This window comes from Muscardinus avellanarius, assembly GCF_963383645.1.
Source record: "Muscardinus avellanarius genome assembly, chromosome: 7".
Classification (NCBI taxonomy): domain Eukaryota; kingdom Metazoa; phylum Chordata; class Mammalia; order Rodentia; family Gliridae; genus Muscardinus; species Muscardinus avellanarius.
In genome coordinates this window covers 5,546,841-5,567,047 of record NC_137793.1, presented here as the reverse complement: position 1 = coordinate 5,567,047, position 20,207 = coordinate 5,546,841, and positions in this window count along the sequence as shown.

The following is a 20,207-nucleotide window of genomic DNA, read 5'->3' as shown; positions in this document are numbered from 1 at the left end:
GATCTGGCTTCTAGTTTCTTGTGCCTTTGGGATCCTGTTGAGAAAGTTTTTTACCTGTTCCTATGTGTTGCAGTGTTGGACCTACACCCTCTTCAAAAAGCCTCAAGGTCTCTAGTCTAATTTGCAAGCGTTTAATCCATCTTGAATTGGCTCTTGTTCAGGGTGAGAAAGTGAAGCTTATTTCCATTTTTCTGCATATTGTTAACCAGTTTTGCCAACACCTTTGAGGTCTTGTTGAGAAAGTGTTTATCTGTGCTTATGTGTTGCAGTGTTGGACCTATGCCCTCTTCAAGGAGCTTCAAGGTCTCTGGTTTCATTTCCAAGTCTTCGATCCATCTTGAATTAACTTTTGTGTGGGTGAGAAAGTGGGATTAATTTCCAATTTTCTGCATATGGTTAACCAGTTTTCCCAACACCATTTGTTGAACAGGCTATCTTTTTTCCAGTGTATGTTTTTGGATCCTTTGTCAAAAATCAATTGGCTGAAAGTGTGTGGACTTGTTTCTGGGTCTTCTATTTGGCTCCATTGGTCTAAGTATCTGTTTTTGTGCCAGTACCATGCTGTTTTTATTACAATGGCTTTGTAGTATAGTTTAAAGTCAGGTATTGTGATTCCTCCTACATGGTTTATGGTGCTGAGAACTACTTTGGCTATTCTGGGTTTTGGGTTGTTCCAAATGAATTTAAAGACTGATCTTGGTAATTTAATGGGCATTGCATTGAATCTGTAGATCACTTTTGGAAGTATGGCCATTTTGATGATATTTATTCTGCCTGTCAAGAACATGGCAGATCTTTCGATCTTCTAAGGTCTTCTTCAATTTCTTTTTTCAATGTTTTATAATTTTCTTTGTAGAGGCCTTTTACCTCCTTGGTTAAATTTATTCTTAACTATTTTATTTTCTCATGGGAGATCCTGAGTGGAAGTGTTTCCTGGATTTCTTTCTCAGAGGATTTATGGGTAGTATACAGAAAAGCTTCTGATTTTCTAAGATTGATTTTATATCCAGACACTTTGCTGAATTTGTTGATCAGTTCTATATGCCTTTTGGTTGAGTTTGTTGGGTCTTCTAAGTATAGTATTATGTCATCTACAAAGAGTAAAAGTTTGAGTTCTTCTTTTTCTATTTGTACTCCTTTGATTTCCTTTTCTTGCCTTATTGCTCTGGCTAGAGTCTCAAGTACTATATTGAAGAGAAGTGGTGATAATTAACATCCTTGTCTTGTTCCTGTTTTTAGGGGAAATTCTTACAGTTTTTCTTCATTTAATATGATGCTGGCTGTGGGCCTATTATAGATTGCCCTTATGATATTGAGCTATGTTCCTTGTATTCTGATTCTTTGCAGTGCTTTTAGCAAAAACGTATGTTGGGTTTTGCCAAATGCTTTTTCAGTGTCTATTGAAATAATATTGTGATTTTTGTCTTTGGTTCTAATTATGTGATGAATTACATGAATTGAGTTTTATATGTTGAACCAGACTTGCATCTCTGGAATGAACCCTACTTTGTCATGGTGTGTGATTTTCTTGATGTGGTTTTGAATGTGTGTTGTTAATATTCTGTTTATCAGTTTTGCATCAAGTTCATCGATGACATAGGCCTGTAATTTTCCTTCCTTGAGTTGTTTTTATTTGGTTTTTGTGCTAATGTGATGTTGGCTTCATAGAATGTTTTTGGGAGAGTCCCATTTATTTCTATTTCATGGAATAGATTGAGGAGTATCAGGATTAACTGTTCTATAAAGATTTTATTAAATTTACTTGAGAACCATCTGGTCCTGGCCTTTTCTTTGATGGTAGGCTTTTAATTGCTATTTCAACTGCTTTGATCGCTATTCATTGGTTTACATCTTCCATATCTTCTTGTCTCGGTTTAGAAAGATTGTATTTATCTAGAAAGCTGTCAATTTCTTACATATTTTCATTTTTGTTGGGGTGTAGTTTTTCAAAATAGTTTCTGATAATCCTCTAAATTTCTACACTGTCAGTGGTAATATCTCCTTTTTTATATCTTAGCTTTGTAATTTGGGTTAATTCTCTCTTTTTTGGGTTGAGTTGGCTAGTGGTTGATCTATCTTTATTTTTTGAGAAACAGCTTTTTGTTTTGTTGATTTTTTATATTTTTTAATTCTCTACCTCATTTATTTCTGCTCTGATATTAATAATTTTCTGTCTTCTACTGGCTTTGGAGTTAAACTTTTCCTGTTTTTCAGGGGCTTTTAGGTGTGTCATTTGGTTTTTTATTTGATAATTTTCGGTTCTTTTCATGTTGGCACTCGGCAATAAAAATTTTCCTCTTAATACTACCTTCAAAATGGGCCAGAAATATGTTTTGATATATTGTATCTCTATTTTCATTCATTTCTAGAAAGTTCTCCATTTCATCCCTTATTTCTTCTATGACCCATTCTTCATTCAGCAGTGTGATGTTCAGACTCCACATGTTTATGTGGTTTCTCTGGGTCTTCTTATAGTTGATTCTTAGTTTCATTCCATTATGGTCTGAGAAGACACAGGTAAGTATGACATATTTTTTGAATTTTTCAGTAATAACTTTGTTGTTCAGGATGTGATCTATTTTGGAGAAGGTTCCATGTGCAGCTGAGAAAAATGCAAACTCTGCTGTGGTTGGGTAGAATATTCTATATGTGTCTAATAGGTCTATTTTATTGATAGTGTTATTTAGGTCTGAGACATCTTTACTCATCTTTTGTCTAGAAGATCAGTCTAATGGTTTGAGAGGGCTGTTAAAGTCTTCCAGTATTATTGTTTTGGGAATTATGTGTGACTTAATGTTAGAGTTTCTTTTATGAACATAGCTGCACCTATGTTTGGGGTATAAATGTTGATGATCATTATTTCTTCTTACTATATTGCTCCTTTTAACAGTAAAAAATGACCTGCTTTGTCTCTTCTAATAAGCTTGGACCTGAAGTCTAACTTGTCTGATATCATAGTTCCTACTCGTTCTTGACTTGGCATGGATTACCTTGCTCCAACCCTTTACTTTAGTTTGTTACTATCTTTACTTGTAAGTTGTATTTCTTAAAGCCAGAAGATAGATGGATTTTAGTTTTTACTCCATTTTGCCACCTTATGTCTTTTTATTGGGGAGTTGAGGCCGTTTATGTTCAGTGTGATTATTGAGAGATGGTTTTTAATTCTTAACATATTGAGATTTAACTTCTGTTTGAGGTAGTGTTTGTTCTTTTTTGCTTAGTTGTTTGGTGGAAATTCTTATTTCTCTGATTCTGATGTGCATTAATTATTTCTTCTTTATAGCTAATCTCGTTGAGTATTTTTTCTAATGCTGGTTTTGAAGACATAAATTTCTTCAGCTTCTATTTGTCGTGGCAGATTTTTATTTCTCCATCTAATCTGAGAGATAGTTTTACTGGGTACAAAACTTTTGCCTGCAAGTTGTTTTCTTTCAGAGATTGGAATATGTTACTTGAGGCCCTTCTGGCTTTGATTACTTGGTTTGGAAATTCTGGAATTATTCTAATTGGCATTCCTATGAATGTCACTTGGGCTTCTGTTTTTGTTGCCTTCAAGTTTCTCTCTTTGCCTTCTACATTTGTCAGTTTGACTATTATGTGGCATAGTGAACATTTTCTCTGATCTTGTCTAAAATGGCTTGGAAAGAAAAGAGAGAAATTTGGAATAAAGCAGACAAGTATATATACTCATACCAACAACAACAACAACAACAACAACAACAACAACAAAATAATGCAACCATACTAATATATGAATATTCAGCAAACTGGGCCTCTGCAGTCTCTCTCTATGCATATACTGAGTGCCACTGGTACCTTTCCTGTTGCAAGTATGGTTCTCTGAGTCTCTCTCAGTCTATGCAGTTTATCAGTATCAATGGGGTTAGATCTAGTGTTAAACACAAGTCACCCTCCATGCTTTCCATAGATGTGGAGTCTTGGTCTTTCCCTGCCTCTGTAGGTGGCGGATGTCTCTGAGACCAAACTTAATGTAAGAGACACTGTTCTTCACAGCTAAAGCTGGTCTTGTCTGACTTCTCCCCATTCATCACAATTGGGTGGCTTGTGGTGATCCCAGAGATCTTACTAATTAGATCCAGTGTTAAATATAGGTCTACCCCCACACTTTCCACTGATGCAGAGCCTGAGTCTGTATGATTCTCTGCCAAGTCTAACAGCAGACTCAACTCCTGCCTTTGCTGGGTTGAACTGCAAAGTCTCAGACCCAGGAAGTTTATCATGGCTGTGCAAGTCCTTGGGGGCACCATGCAGGGCATTCTCCTGCAGGAACTGTGGCTTTGCTTATGGTGTTGCCGAATGCTGCTCTGGATCTCTAGAGGGCATGATGAGCTCAGCTGACACCACTATAAGTTGTAGCCAGTGTCTGTGCATGTGGAATTGATGACTTACAATTCTGATGATATGCAGCTGCTTATTTCATGTCCTTGGTTGTCTTCTTGTTCATCTCTGAGTCAGGTGCAGTGAGGCAAGATGGTTTTGCTGTGGTGCCCATGGCCACAAGGCAGGCAGGTTTCTGTTCTGCTCTCTGATCGCTCTTTTTCCTTCCACCTTTTACTTATCATGCTATTTTTAAAGTTAGTTCTGGTGTTTTCTGGCCCTTGTAAATAGTTGTTTTTAAGACAATAGAGATCACCTGTCCACAGGACTGGGATGTGCTGCTTCCCTCAGTTGCCATCTTCCTGAAAGTTAAGAAACCATTTTAAAATACAGAAAACTAAGCAAAATAGAAAACTAGACAAATACTTAAAGATTCATTGAAAAGATACTCATAGACAAATAAAAGCACTAAAATTTAAAATATAATTGTTTTCTAACAGCCAGTTTGGCAAAAACAAGAAAAGCTGATAATATTCAGTTCAAGCAAAAATGTGGAGCAATGGGAACTCATGAACACCTGGGTGGCACTGTGGGATTGGTGTAAAGATTTCCCCAGAAAACTGGGAATGAATCCACCACATGGCCCAGCTATGCCACGCCTGGGTATCTTTCCAATGGGACTGAAATAATAATATTATAATAATATATGCATACCTATGTTAATTGCAGCATAATTTCTAATACCCTAATTACAGAACCAACCTAGGTGTCTATCAACACATGAACGGATTAGAAAATTATGGGATATACATACAATGGAATTCTTCTCAGCAATAAAAAAATCATGTCATTTGTAGGAAAATGGATGGACCTGGAGTGCAATATGTTAAGTGAGATCAGCCAGTCACAGAAAGTAAAGAAGCATGTTTTCTCTCATATATGGGAGCTAGGGAGTAATTGGGATAACAGAGGAACTTCAGACACAAGAAGAGAAGCTGTGCTGGGAGCAAGGGCAAGAGGCTCGCCATCCCACAAGAACCTCTGACACAGTCATCACTCTACATCAGAGAAGAATTGGTTTCAGGACTCTCTTTCCATAAAGAAACCCACAAAAGCTCAAGTTCCATAAGTAAATTGGTATAGTATGTGTACATAAATTACACACAACCTAGCTTACTTACATTATTGAATACAAGATAAATGCTATGTAAGTAGTTATTAGATTATATTGCTTAGGCAATAGTAAAAAGAAGAATATCTGCATATGTTCAGTACAGACACGTGGTCTTTCAAATATTTTCCATTTGCAGTTGGTAGGATTGTGGGATGTGGAACTTCTGGACCCAGACAGTCAACTATTCAAGGTAGAGTCTGGCCACCCTGGTAGGAAATAAAGACTGAGAGAAATCTCCACCCTGAGGTTCATATCTAAGACAGAAAATAGCTACAGAGAATTAAAATGACCTCCTCTTATATGCAATATAGGGAAGTTGATTACAGAGAAATTGAATGAATATTGAATTCCAGAGGCTGGGGAGATAAGGTGGTAGGGAGGGCTGGAAAAAAGCTGATTTGTGGGTATTGAGTCCTAATTCAACAGAAGCAAGAAGTTCTGGTGTGCTATTGAACAGTAGGGTGACTACAGATAAAAATAACATGCTATAGATTTTTAAAAAGCTAAACAAAGGATTTTGAAAACTTTTATCCCAAAGGACTATTGAAAAAGATAGATATGTTTGTCCTGATTTGAACATGGTACAAAATATACCTATATAAAAACAGCACATGAAACCCCATAAATACATATAATCTGTATGTGTCCGTTGAAATAAATAAGTAAATAAAAGAACATTCCCTGACCACCACAAGGAGAGTCACAAATAACAACACCAGTCCATGCCACTTTTTTCAAGGGATTGAGTCAGATTCCCTGGAATAACACAAATCTCCAAATAAAAATCAGGATCTGACCCCAATGGTGTAAATATTTTCTTGGGGGACAATCTCAAAGGTCCAGTGACAGCTAGATTCAAGGGTGACTTTTTTCCAGTGGAAGAAGACAGAGTTGAATTTTCTTTGTTGAGCTGTAGTTTCGCAAATGGAGACTGTTGTACCAGCCCAACTGGTGGCGAAGCAAAGACTTAAAAAGTAGCTTGAGATGATCATTTTCCCATGAACGACTGTAGAACCCTCACCCCTAGACTTCTTTTACTGCCACTGTGCTCTGACACCCGGTTTTCAATCAATGATCCAATAATATGTCTTAAGCTAAGAATCCACCACCACAGATGAGCTTTAAATAAAAAATCTATTCTTTTATAGCAATTCAATGACTCTTCCTTCAAGCCTTAGAAGCTGCCATAAAGGTGCCCAAGCCCATACTTGGTCCACAGTGACAAACTTACCCTTCTCCCGGTGGGCTATTACACTTGAACCCCATGATTATAGATGTCCTTTTTTACCAGTGCCCCCAGAGCCAAAAGGGTGCCATGACCATAGAGAAATGAAGGGAAGTAAGAAGTTCCCCAAAACTGGCAGCTGGAAAATTAAGAATCAGAGTTGAATTCAGTGTGATATAGAAAAATAACACTTAAATATAAGAAACACTAGAGATATTCATTACATACAAATGCGTTTCAACTACCCATTACAAAAGGGCTCATCTATTAACTTAACTTTGAGTCTTCAAGTTTCTCCAAACCTCTTTCTTACAAGAGCTATATATGAACAGTTACATACCTATTTGATTTTGGCAGAAAGGTTTTGAGTAGAAATAAGGAAAAGTTATCTCATATGTATCATGACAATTACCTTGCTGACCTAACCAAGCAATTGCATTACTCAGAGACCTAGGGAGACTAAATTATTTTTAAAGGCCCCCGAAATATAAATAGTGACACCTTTAAAAATGTATTTCAGTTCTGCCAAACATGGCAAGGTTTTTGTACCGAATGCTGAGGGTAGGTTAAACTGATACAATCCTTTTTAGTAGACATTATTACACCAGCACTTGCTATTCAAAAAGTCCACTGGAGACCATGATGTCTGCACCATATAAAGTGAGCTGGCAAGAGAAAGAAATCCAATATCACAACTGCCAGGAGAAATTAATCTAAATGTTAATACTTCTATCCCCCCAGACTCCTCTGGGTCTGAGGTTGAAAGAACTATAGCAAAATGGAATGTTATCAGAGAATTGCTAAACCAATGGCACCTTGAGGAGACATCAAAAGATTTCGTGAATGATAGAGTGGGACCCAGTTAGGACCTGGCCACATAAGCAATGTCTTTAAATCAATAGACGATCTTTCCAGAAGCCTCTGCCTGAGTCCCAGAGTGAGAGATATTCTAACCTAGCAGCTGATAGAATCAGGAGCTTCTTAACTGTGTGTATCTTAGGGAGCAAATCTGCCAACCCAAAAGGTATTGCTGGGAACTACTGACCTGCTTAACCCTACAAGTCACTCTAAGGTGATTATAATCAAACAAGCATGGCATTTACAGGATCCTACCATGCACAAACACATTTAACCCACACATATGATATATTCCTACATTAAAAAAAACTCTGTATTTAAAGTATGGGTGGGAGTGTGAGAACAGATGATGATTATCCCAGAAACAAGTGAAAATATTTAACTATGAATATACATTTTTAACAGTACAAGCTAAATGCTTACTCCATTCCAGGAATTATTTTGAGTGTTTTACATATTAAGTTTTATTATTTAAATATATATGTAAAGTAGGTATGTGTATCAAACTGGGAAGATATAATGGTTAGTTTAGTAAATATTAAAAAGGCTAACTTTAGCAGGGCATGATGGCACACACCTGTAATCCCAGTACTCGGAGGCTAAGATAGGAGGATCAAAGGATTGGCCCCTAGAGCCATGGAAATTTCTTCAAGCTGTCTATGGCGGACTCTCTCCAGCTAAGGCTAAGCCACAGTTCTTGCAAATTTGCTTCCCTCCCTTCTTTTCAATGTGTAGGAATCCTGCACTTTCCTTTCTTGAATGCTGCTCTCCTCTGGCACTGCAGGTCCCCCCTCAATGGATGCCCCACTCCTCATGCTCCCCTTTTGCAGCTAAAGTCCACCTCTCCCCTGAGTCCCAGAGGGAGCCTCCTTCCTGGGCCAATGACTTAGGCATAAGCAGCAAATTCTCCTCCCTGATCAGCCAAAACTAGACCAGTAAGAGGAGAGGTTTGCCGAATGATATTCTTATAGAGAACGTCTTCTTTTGGTTGTTGTTGCTGTTTGTTTGTTTGTTTGTTTGTTTGATTGTTTTAGTATGGGGATTTAACTCAGAGGTATTCTACCTCTGAGCTACATCCCAAGCTCCCTTTTTTAATTTTTTAAGCAGGTCTTGTGAGTTGCTGATGCTGTCCTTTGATCCTTCTGTTTTTGTGTTGCTTGTCATCCTTCTGGCTCAGCCTCCCATGTACTGGGATTACAGCCATGTGCCAATGAGCCCAGCTAAGAAAGCTTCTTAAAGAGATCCATTCTCAGCCTGGCATAATAGTGCATGCTTGTAATCCCTGTACTTGGGAGGCTGAGACAGGAGGATTTCAGGTTTGAGGACAGCCTCAGTAACATAGCAAGACTTTCACCAGTTTAGGGAGACCCTGTTTCAAAACAAACTATAAAAAAGAACTGGAAGTATAGCTTGGAAGTAGGACATCCCTGAGTTCAATCTCCAGACACACACACACACACACACACACACACACACACACACACGTAAAATAAAATGTTCTCTCCCTGTATATATGTTAGAAAACATGTTGCCCCAGGAACTGTTGGCAGCCCTATAGGGAAATCTGGGACAGCACAGGGTTAATGGGAAAGAAAAAGGATGTAGACAGGTCCTTGGTAACATTACTGAAATGCTGAATCGATCTCAGCTTGAAATTTACTTCATCACAAGACTTGCCAGTTACACGAGCCAATACATCTCCTCCACTGTTTAAGTCAATTTAAGCTAAGCTTTTTGTTTCTTATTTGTAATTGTGATGCATCCAACCTGCTGTTGATCATTCCATTAAGGAGGGCAATTTGACAATGGTCAAAAGCCTCAAAAAGCTTGAACCTTCAGAGCCAGCTGTTCCTCTTCTAAGAATTTATCCTTAGGAGATCCTTGAAAGGGTATGAAGGTATTTATCCACACACACCTGTTCACAATATTCCTTAAAATGGCAAAATACTAAAAGCAATCTAAATTTCCAATGTGCAGATAATCAAGTAAACTGTGGTATAAAGGTGCTACCAAATGCAATCTAGCCCAAGGAAAATGGTAAATAAGAAAGCTACCTGTATTTGACAGTGAATGCTACAACTCACTACACAGCATGTTTATTAATTTGTTTTTATTTTGAAACCTGGTATGATGACCATGCTATCTCTTTTAAATTAAAAGTAGAAAGAATGTTTTATGCATTATTGCAGAACTTCTTGGTGCTGGCTGCATCAGTTAGCAAGAAAACGCATCTTTATAAAAACCAGAACCATGACATCAGGCTTCCTGGGGAGGTGGGATACGTGTGTTAGAAGTTTCCAAAAATCTTGAGTGATTCTAAAGGACAGTGAGGATGGGAAATTACAGTATAATTTCTTTTATCCTCAAAAAAGCACTAAATATCATCTGCTTCACCTGAGATGTACAAATGAGAAAATCTCAGGTAAAGCAGGTTGCCTCCTATAACATAGAAAACCTTTAACTCAAGCCAGGCATGGTGGTGCATGCATGTAATCCCCACGCTTGGGAGGCTGAGACAGGATGATTGTGCAGGTTCAAAGCCAGCCTCAGCTACTTAGTGAGGCTCTCAGCAACTTAGTGAGACCCTGTTTCCAAATAAATTATAAAAGAGGGCTGGGAGTATAGCCTGGAGGTAGAAAGCTTCTGGGTTCCACCCCCCAGTACCACACACCAAAAAAAAAAAAAAAAAAAAGAAAGAAAATCTTTGACTCCACATACAGAGATCTAACTTTGATAACCATGTTGACAGTGACCTCAAATTTCCTCTTAGTAAATAAGGGTCAGTATGTGCAAATAAAGAGACAATTATTAGAAAACACACATAAAAGTAGAGTTGTATCTCTGGATAAAGGAATTACACGTAAGTTTTCTTTTTTTTTTTTGCAAATTTTAATATGCTATTTTTTTTAGGCAAACAGTTCTTTCCTTCATTTCATCCTGTATTGAGGAAATATAGAATGTACTTTGTCAAGAAAATGCTAAACAATTAACACAGAGGTCCTCAATTTCCATCCCTTTGGCTTTCTGTTCTCTGGTCATTGCTCCCTCTACCTCAGTGAGAAAAGCTTTTTCACTTTTAGGGACTCATGTGCTTAGGTTGGCATCACCCAGATAATCCACAAGAATTGTACCATCTCAAGGTCCTTAAGCATCAGAAAAACCTCTTTTATGTAAGATAACATAGTCACAAATTCTAGGAATTAGGATATGTGCACATAGAAGGGTCATTAGTCTGTGTATCACAACAAATATCAATAATTTTTTCCTGTCCTAGGGCCACAGAGAGATGTCACACACTCATGTACAACACCATGCCAAATGAAGATTGCCAAGCACAGAAATGCTCACTCCAGTCAGGGCATGTTAGCATACACGTGTAATTCCAGCCACCTGGGAGGCTGAGGCAGGGGATCACAGGTTCCCGCCAGCCTTAGGTGACTTAGTGAGACCCTGTCTCAAATTAAAAAATAAGCTTGCAGCGGTAGCATATGCCTGTAATCCCAGTATTTGGGAGACTGAGTGAGTCAAGGGACCCCAGGCTCAAAGCTAGCCTCAGCAACTTAGTGTGGCCCTTAGCATCTTAGCAAGACCTATTTCCAAATTTAAAAAGAAAAGTAAAAAGAACTGGGGGTGCAGCTTGGAGGTATAATGACTTGGATTCAATCCCAATAACCACCATCAAAAAAAAAAAATGCTCATCCATAGAAGTTGAGGTGAAGGAGAGAAGCCAGCTTTCAAAGATTTTCTTTTAGTCACAAATATCCTTTCTTTGTTTTAGGGATGGCATCTACCCTTAACACAATGACTCTACCAACATTAATTATTTTGCATAGTCATATATGCAAAAGTAATGCAAGGGACACAGTTCATAGGGCAGGAGAGATGGACAGAAGAGGAAGAAGCACTCTTTTGAGACATGTAATCTTAGGTGGTAACACAAGGAGAGAAGAGAAACAGAAAAAACACCCGAGTCCACAGAATAAACAGGACATGTGCTTCTGCCCAAAAGCAAAAAGAAGCAAATAGCAAACCTAGAAGCCAGACCCCAAGGTTATACCTCCCCTCCTTTTTCCTCCCATAGCATCTATCACTATTTCAATTATAAATGCTCCATGAAATTCTTAGAATGGGAACTATTCCACTGAACTGAAAGCAGCCTTAAATGCTCATGACAGTCTTTCTGTTCTGCTGAGAAGACTGTTGTTCCAAAATAAAAGACCTCAACTCTTTGTCATCACTTAATAAAGAGTGTTTTGCAAGAAAGTCCCTTACCAGGGTGGTTGGCTCCTTACAGAGCCCAAAAGGTGGGCCACTCTCCATTAGGAATCAAGGATGTTCAGCCTGGGCATTTTCTGCCTTTTCTTGCACAGGCAAAGGAGAAATAGTACAAAGATGCCTAGTTAGGCCTTCTTATAAGAATTTAGATTAAAATGCAGGTCATTTTAAGGCATGTAATCCCAATTCTTTGTCCATGTTTTAAGCACAAAGGCAATTGTTCTTTGAGGCAGGAAATTAGTGAGAAGATAGGAAACATTGTGTGCTTGCACTTAAACAAACCTATCAAAGTCAATCACTAAGCCACGCATGGGAAGGAGGGATGGGGAGGAAACAGGGTGGGGACTGGGTAAGGGCCAGTTGGGTGATGTGTACATGTATGTCCACACAATTCTTTTATCCCATTAAGATGTATAACTATAATGCACCAACAAAAAATTTTTGAAAAGAAGATAGGAAACAAAAGGGTCTTTAGATAATCAAGGCAAGGCCAGTAGAATAGTAGGGAGGATGGAGAGGAGGGAAAAGGAAGAGCTGAGGAAAGAAACAGCTCAAAGGATGCTGTGGCCTTGGATGCAGGTATCACTTACTCATCTCACTGGGGGATGAGGGTGGGGTGGGACCTGAAGGTAAACACACCAAGACCTGTGTGCATATTTGCTTGTATGACTTTGAACCTCACTAGGATGTACAATTACAATGTACCAATAGAATCATATAAAAGAAATAACAAAAAATGTCAAAGAAAAGTTTTTTTTGTGTGCTACTGGGGATTGAACTCAGGGACATTCTTCCTTCAATCTACACTCCCAGCCCTTTTTAAAATTTTTTGTTTTGAAACAGGGTCTCACTAGGTTGCGTAGAATCTCAACAAGTTACTAATTAGGTTGGTCTTGAACCTGTGACCCTTTTTTCTCTGCCTCCCAATAAATGGGATTATAGGCATCCACCACCATGCCTGGCTTGCACTCGTTTTAAGCACTATTTCATATCTTTTTTATATTTGTATTTTTTAATTTTGAGTTTAATTTTTAATTTCATTTAACTGCATTTTTTCAGTATGGTGTCCTCTTTCTAGATTATTTTTATCTTTGGGCACAGTTTCCAAGAGGCAAACTGCTTGCTTATTGCTGCAGTATCATGAAGACAGAAGATCGTTGTCTCTGGTGGTATTTCTTCTGTCAAGCATTAAGCTGAATTGAACAATTATGATGTGTTCTGTAGCAAAGGATAGCTTCTCTTATTTTGTATGTTGATTCTTGCAAGTGGCCTGGTAGTCTTCCACTGTCTTCTCTTTTTCTGGAGGGACAGAGAGAGAGGACCACTGGGCTAGGGATTTCCCTTCCCAATTAATTTATTAGTCATCGATGTAGAATAGCTCATCACATCCCTTTGATTTTCTCACTTAATGACAATTCATTACGTTAAATAAATATATCTGGAGCCAGGGAAAAGAGATCTTCAACATTTTCTTTCCCAAACCTTATAGCTCGGTTCTTAAGAGGATTTATTTTATTTTATTAGGATACCACACTAACAAACTTAATATTTTGATCTAACAATATAGAAATATAGACCAATGGCCAAACAATACAACTGATAACTATAAGAAAACTATTGCCTTCTCTTTTATTATGTGGTACTATAAATGCTTACTCCTTATTAAAAATGCGATTGCTTAGGTAATTTGATTCTCCAGGCAAAATTATCCCTGTGGCCACTCATCAAAAGACAGTAGCGGGTGAGGTGGCACATGCTTGTAATCCCAGTACTTAGGAGGCTGAGACAGGAAGATTGCAGGATTAAAGCCAGCCTCAGCTACTTAGTGAGGCGCCCAGAAACTTAGTGAGACCCTGTTTCAAAATGAAGAATAAAAAAATGGAGCTGGATGTGTAATTCAGGGTTAGAATGCCCCTGGATTCAACACTCAGACCTTCAAAAAAATAAAAAACAGAAGTAAAGTAGACTTCCGGGAAGATGGCGACCGAGAAAAGCGGGGCTTAAGAGCCCCACTAACAACCAATCTCCATTACCACAAAATCAGCGCCTTTCATAGCCAGAAAACACCATCACCAAAGAAACAAAAAAATCACCAGGCTCCAGAGAGAAAGCGGACTGAGAACAGAGCTCAGAGCCACAAAGGAGATACACCGGCCTCATGCCCGAGGACGCGGCAGCAGCGCCATACTGCCGGCGGCAGCGGCGAGTTCACCGGATGGCTACAGCAAGCCGAGGTGAGCCACTGCGGAACAGCCAGGCGGGATTTCTCGGCGCAGGGAGCATCTAAAGTTCCCAGTGGCTGAGCTCAGCACACGCTGCAGCGACTCAGAGTGGAACTCAAAACCAAGAAGAAATACGCCAGCCTCATGGCCGAGGGCATAGCAGCAGCACCATATTGCCATCGGCAACAGCAGCAGCGAATTCACCGAGGCCAGTACAGCTACATCTGCGTACTCAAGAACAGTGAGTCAAATTGTGGGCCACAGAGGAGAAATCCCAGTACTGTACTTCCTGGGACTTGACCCAGTGGGGGAGTGGCGGTGGCAGAGATATCACACCATAGGAGAACGTCAAACCTGGCACCCCCCACAGTCTAAAGCAGCCTCTATCAACTCTCTGGGTCGGAGACTCTGTGATACAACCCAGTAAAGGAGTAGTGCGGTCTGAGATACTACTGATTCGAGATCCAGAACACCTTAAGTGAAGTCATAGTGACCCAAGGGAAGAACCCAGAGAAGGCACAAACTTCCAAAATGATGGGAAAGAGGAATAATACTGGAGCAATGAATGCCCACAACCCCACAACATCAGAACCCGATAAAACAGAAAATCAGAGATTTCTAGAAGATCAAATCAGGAAAATAACTGTAGAAATAATAGCGGTGCTTCGCAAAGAACTCAGAGAGAGCCAAAAAGAGATAAAGGATGCAATTAATGAACTAAAGGCCTCAATTCAAAGTACAAACAACCGATTAGACCACATGAAGAACAGAATCTCGCTCTTAGAAGATGATCATTCCAAAAATGAACACATAGTTTCTAATCTAGGAAAAAATATCCAACAGCAGGAATCTGACATTGAAGAAATATGGGCCCATTTTAAGAGAGCTAACCTAAGAATAATTGGAATAGAGAAGGGAAAAGAAAGTGAAACCAAAGGGATCAACAATCTTTTCAAGTAAGTAATAGCAGAAAATTTTCCAAACATAGAGCAAGAGGTTGATACACAGGTCCAGGAAACTTATAGAACTCCCTTTAGACAGGATCAGAGAAGAGGATCCCCACGCCACATAATTGTCAAAATGACCAATGTGGAAGCCAAGCAGAGAATCTTAAAGGCAACAAAAGCAAAGGGCCAAGTGACATTCAGAGGCAAACCAATTAGAATCACTCCAGACTTCCCAAACCAAGTTATGAGAGCCAGAAGGGCTTGGAGTAACATATTCCCAACTCTGAAAGAAAACAACTTCCAGCCAAAAATTTCCTACCCAGCAAAACTTTCTATCAAATTAGATGGAGAAATAAGAAGCTTCCATGACAAACAGAAAATGAAGGAATTTATGTCTTCAAAACCAGCACTAGAGAAAATACTCAAAGAGATTAACTACAAAGAAGAAATAGGTAACACACACCAGAACCAGAGAAACAAGATTTTCCATCCAACAGACAACTAAGATTGGTTATCTGTGGAGATTCATTATTTATGTTAGTCTTTTACCTATCTCTAAATGGTATTGTTTGCCTTTATTGTTGTTAATTTTTAGGATTTCTAGTTGGAATATTAATATACCTTCAGATATAGCATTTGGAAATATTTTATCCAATTCTATTAGTGACTTTAAACTCTGTTTACATTGTCTTTGGATATACAATATATTTTTTTTATTTTTTAGGGAGTTTGTATACTCTTCTGTTGCCTGTGCCATTGAAATCATATCCAAGAAATCACTGCCAATTTCAATGTTGTGAGGTTTTATGACCCAGATTTTCTCCTAAAAGTTTATAGTCTTAAGATTTATATTTAGGTCTTTTATCTATTTTGAGTTAATATTTGTATATGGGATTAGGTAAGGGTCCAATTTTATTCTTTTCCATGTAATTATTATTTTTCAACAATATTTAGTTAAAAGATTATTATTTCCACCACCAAATGTTCGTGGAAACCTTGTCAAAAATAACTTGACAATATAGGGAAGAATTTAGGTCTAGGCTTTTATTTAACTCCAATGGTTTATATATCTGCCTTTAGAATAGTACTACACTGTTTCAATTATTGTAGCTTTATATGTTTTGAAATCAGAAAATATATATCTTCTAGCTTTGTTCTTTTTCAAGATCGTTTTGGGTATCTAGAATCCATATTCCATATTAGGATAGATTTTTTTTCTGAAAAATAAATATATAAATATATGATCATTTCACCTAAAAAAATAGAAAAAAATATTCTCTGGTAAGAAAGAAAGTAAAAAGAAATATTGAAATGTTATCTTTAAGTCATCAAAAGCTTGGTATCAGACAAATGAAACTGTTATGAGAGATTATCATTTTTAATTTTGGATAAATTGCTATAATACTAGACGTAACCACTAAGTCAAGCATGGGAGGGAGGGATGGGGAGAGAATGGAGTGGGGATCGGGTGGGGGCTGACTGGGCGATGTGTGCATGTATGTCTACAAAAGTTTGTATCCCACTATGATGTATGAATACAATGGACCAATAAAAAATAAATAAATTTTAAAAAAAGAAGTAAAGTAAAAGGCATTTCAATGTGTTCTATTGAGGCACAGTGAGGGGACCCTGGGAACGTACAAGTAAAGTTCCCTTGAAGAAGCTGCCTTGCAAATAAAGACGGGATTCTCACACCAGACATATTTTTGTTGACAGTTTGGAAAACACCTGCTCCCAAAATTTATGTAATCACCAACCTGAACCCTTCCTTATTTTTCCAAACACCTTCTGCAGAATCCCTTCTGTAAAGTAAAATGCAAGTCCTTATACAATGTAAAAACACGAGAGAAGTCCAATACACATGGAATAAGCTTTTAATGGTTTGGTTCTCCCAGGGATCCGGGCCTGAGCAGTCCTGGAGACTCACAGACCCATCTGGAGGCCAGAAGGGAGGAACCTCCTTTTTTAAGGTATGCGTCTCAAGGGGGGTGGAATTTACTCATGAGGCTGCCCTCTAGCAAGATACAGCTCATGGGGCAGAATCTGGAAGGGACCCCGACTTATCATCCCGGCCTTTTGATGATAATGGGTGAAGATTTGACTCGAGCTGCTTCAGGCTGTCAAGTGGTGTTGTAAGGGGTCCCTTAGCCAGGAGAGGTCGGGTCCTCCAGAAGTGGGCAGGTGGGAGTGTGGCTGCAGCAAGAGTTGGAGGTTGCCCTGGACAGCTTGGTGATGTGCATTCGAGGAAACTTTAACAGGCAAGGGGCTAGTAAAGAAAAAACGAATCATGAGAGCAGATCCCAGGTTGGGCAGGAGCCCTTTTAGATATGAGTTAGATTGTCACTAGATTTACAGCATTTTCCCTGAGGAAGACATACACTCCCCCTTTAGCAGTTTTTCATTAGACAAGAGTCATAATAGCAGCATTTTCCTGAGAGAAACACATGCCACTCTTCAGCAGTGAGTGGGTTTGGGTCCATCTGGTCAAATGAAAACATGCTATTGAATCAGGAGCATCAGTGATGGATTTCAGAGGTTTAATACTTATGGCAGTTTGGCATCCGAAGAGGGAGAGCACTGTAGTATGTAAACAAGTGGACCTTTTTAAGGTGTGCATCTCAGGGGGAATGGGATCTGCTCATGAGGCCGCTCTCCTCTGGTGAGATACAGCTCATGGTGGCTCATGGGTAGTCAAGGTTACAGCAGCAAACTAACCATTGCACTTATTCATTAACCATCTACTGCTCAACAAAGAGCTGCAAAAATAAGCCCCCTTCAATCTCTCCAATAGCCAAAAAGGCAGAAGTGTCTTCTGGATTTTGCTTTCCTGGACAAGAATACAGAGAGGAGAGGAGCCTCAATAACATTGACTTCTAGGCATGGCATATACCCATTGACAGTCATAACATAGGCTTCATTGGAATACTGGTACAATAAATGTCACCCCTCTAGCTTTTGTATATTCATAGGATCAGAAAGATGAACAAGAATGTCCCTTGGCTGGGCATGGTGGCACACGCTTGTAATTCCTGCACTTGGGGGGCAGAGACAGGAGGATCATGCAGGTTCAAAGTCAGCCTCACTGGCTTAAGAGACCCTGTTTCCAAATAAAAATATAAAATAGGTCTGGGAGTGTAACCTGGAAGTAGAAGGGTTTCTAGGAGCCCCAGTACCACAAAAAAAAAGAATGTCCATGATGCACACTCCATCACACACTTGGCTCACAATCCTTCCCTTCAACCACCTCACAGTTTTCATCATCATCTCTGCAAGTTCATGAATTTCTACTTCCTGCTGTCCATTTTTAAGATGCCCCTCCATGTCCTGTCTCTTCAGATACTCTGCTTAACTCTGCTCTATTTTCTGTTGCATCCTCAGACACTGTGGCTCCCAGGTTGGGCTCTTCTCTGCTCCTCTCCACCCACGCTTCCCCCCAATGTCTTCAGAAGCGTTGCTCCCACCAACCCTAGATTATTCTACTAATTTAACCAGGCCTTGCCAAGCCAGAAGAGAATCCTATTGGCTTCGATGATGGATTGGTTAAGAAATAAAAATAATTTCCTAAAGAGTCAGCAAGCATCTCATTTTCTTCACACAGGCTGAATGGAGGAGTCCTTCTATTCTGAGCCTGAACTCAGGGACTTTTCGTTCAGAAATCTCACATCAAGCTCTGCAGCAACACGTTTCCTTTATTGCAGTCAAAATAAATCGGCATCTTATAAATTCTAAGGCATAGGATTTATAGGGGAATTAGGAATGTACCATCTCCATTAATACTACACAGAAACAGTCATGGATGGACTCAACACAAGTATCTTGGTTGTTTCTTTGTTCTGTCAGTATGTACTCACAGTTGGAAGGCAGCCATCTGATCACAGCTCTGAGATGGTCCCAGTTAGTTCCTTCCTCTTCACTGTGGATCGTAAACACTTTAGCCTAATTCCAGGCTCTGATACCACAGTATAGCCCTCTTTCTGGAGGGACCAGGGAGCTGTTTAGACAGGATGACCTAGAAATATAACAGAGATACAGCTATAAATACAGTGGCATATTCAGTACTCAGCTAAAAAGCTTTCAGGCATTTCCCTCAAGAGTAGGAGGGAGTCATCAAAGACATAGGTAATTTCTTGGATCATGGGAGCTTAACAGCCTTTTATGACCCTCTCTACAGTGACAACAGATGTCACAAGTCAATCAAAACTTCAATACATACTAGCACAAGGATATAATTTCTCCTACTTACCTCAAGACTCCAGAATTCACAGAGCCCCAAAGCAAAACCTGTTCCCCTGAATTCCAGATAATTTAGACTCCAACACATCCCTGAAGACTCACTCTCTCAGAGAAATCCAAGAGGGGCTGCTGTCTACAGCCATCCTTACCTCATTAGGAGTACTGGACCTTCTGCTTTAGACCTGACTCATTATCCAAACCCAAAGTACACAGAACACAGCTATAAAGATGTCTGTGGTTCTTCCCACAAAATGAGACTTCATCCTGCAGATTAATCTGCTCCCTGAGACTTTCAGCATTTCTTTCACCTGCCTTCCCAAAGCTGGGTGGGCTATGCCAGCTAGACTTCTGTATCAGCCCCAAAATAATGGCCCATTGATTACCTACAAGCTAAGAAAGGGAACTCTATCACCAGCCCAGAAGTTTTCAATGGGATCTTGGAAGGCCAAGACTGAAGAAGATGGGCCATGCATTTCCAGGCTAACTTGCCATATGAGAGAGGAGGGCCCGGGAAAGCCTCAGAGAATCCCTGTGAGCACAGAACAAGCAAAATTACATTTGTAGCATAGTTTTTAGAACCCTGATATGTATTGGAACAACCCAAGCAGCTTTCTAAGCTCTGCTCACAAAGGTTCTACACAATAACACTCGGGTACACCCAGGACATGTGAATGAAATAGTCTAAAACTAAAGAAGCTGACTTGGAAAGATGACTAACCTCAGAGAGCAGAGCAGCCTCACCTCTTCACAGGAACTTTTGCTCCTCCCTCAAGAGAACCCTCTTCTCCTGGCTGCATGGATGAAAACAGTGATGATAAAGTTGACTTTAGAGAGGACTGCCTATGCACAACATCAGGGACTTGCATGTGAATTATTTAGTTCATCTTTACCAATTGATGCCAATTTCCCTGCTTTACCAAAGAGTCTAGAGCTAG